Genomic DNA, 1,468 nt, shown 5'->3' on the forward strand with positions numbered 1-1,468 from the left:
GATAACAAGGACGGAAGTGTTCCCTGCTTACCTGACCCTCGATGAATGATAGCCCTTGTCAGAAGTGAGACATAAAACACGTGATTGTGTCGGACACAATTATATGAACTCTTTAGTCTGCCGCAGTGATCAAGACCAAGAACAGTAGCTGAAAATAACACCTTTGGCAGTCTAAAGATAGGTGTAGCCCTTTATTCCCACTGAACACAAATACCTAAGTGGCTTCTGCTAACTATACGCACAACCTCTAAGTAGTTAAGTGAGCTTTCGTGCTTGCAATTTCGACGTTGTGGAAAGTAATCCCTGGCTGAGACCGAGACAATCATGCACGTGTGACGACTGTGGTGAAAAATCGGACGTGATGGACAATTATTACATTAGCTGGTAAAATGCGGGATTATGCACGTAATGCGACGCGTGTTCAGGCCGATTCTACTGCTGCCCGAGTGATAAAAAAGAGGGAGAAAGAAAAAAAGGAGAAGAAATAAAAATAGAAAAAAAGAATTTACGAAAGACCATAATTACCGCTGGAATTGACACCGTTGTAGCATAAAGAATCAGGCAAGCTTCGCCCGTCCTTACACAAAGCGACGCAGACATGCAACGTTCCTGATAAGAAATGAGTGTGACTTCAAGAGCAAGGAACTCGTCGCCGAAGTGAAGCCGAAGAGAAAACAAAAGAGATAATACGAGTCGTGTCCGAATTCCAAATGACTTGTTGGTTAACGGTCTTTTATGAAAGCAAATCATATTGCGCTGCAGTAATCCACACGGCGGGCCCTCGCATCTGCAGTGTCCCCGCCATTACAGGAGGCTCGCGACGGCAGATTCACATGGCCAGACGAGGAGGGCATAAAAAATAATGAGCTCGCTATATTGAAGAATTGCTTATACATTCTTTTCATATTATCTATATATTTCTCTGCTGTTCCTGTATATCAACGTTTACTAATAAGGGCAAAAATAAAAAATAAAAAAAAGGTTTGGACTAGAATAATGGCATCTAGACTTTGATCGTCTAACTAGGGTATAAAGACTGCTGATGAATGGCCCCGAGGTCACAGTATATCAAGTGTATCAAATGAATAATGTACGGTAATTGAAACCAAACTGTTTGATTTCATCCATATATCTCCAGTGATTGGTGCGGCGCGAGGCATTCCAGTCACCTTCAGTGCGTCTCTCCCTTGCCATACCTCCGAACTCGTCTTCCTCTTTCCCTCGCACACGTGTTATTCCGTGCGTGTTACTACGGGCAGCGGCGCTCGTGACAGTCGAAGCTGTCACGGTATGGTGTGTTCAGCCCAAGGACCGGTCGATGGCAGCCGCGTGGTCGAGCGAGGGCGCGGGAGGGCTCGGAGGCAGTGTGGCGCGCAACTTGAGCAGGACAAGACTCGGTGAAGCAGCTCCTGATACTGACTCGATTGAACTCTCTCGGTTTCGTCCGCTGGGACGGAAGAACGTCGCT

Source organism: Penaeus monodon, chromosome 31 (genome assembly GCF_015228065.2).
Source record: "Penaeus monodon isolate SGIC_2016 chromosome 31, NSTDA_Pmon_1, whole genome shotgun sequence".
Lineage (NCBI taxonomy): Eukaryota > Metazoa > Arthropoda > Malacostraca > Decapoda > Penaeidae > Penaeus > Penaeus monodon.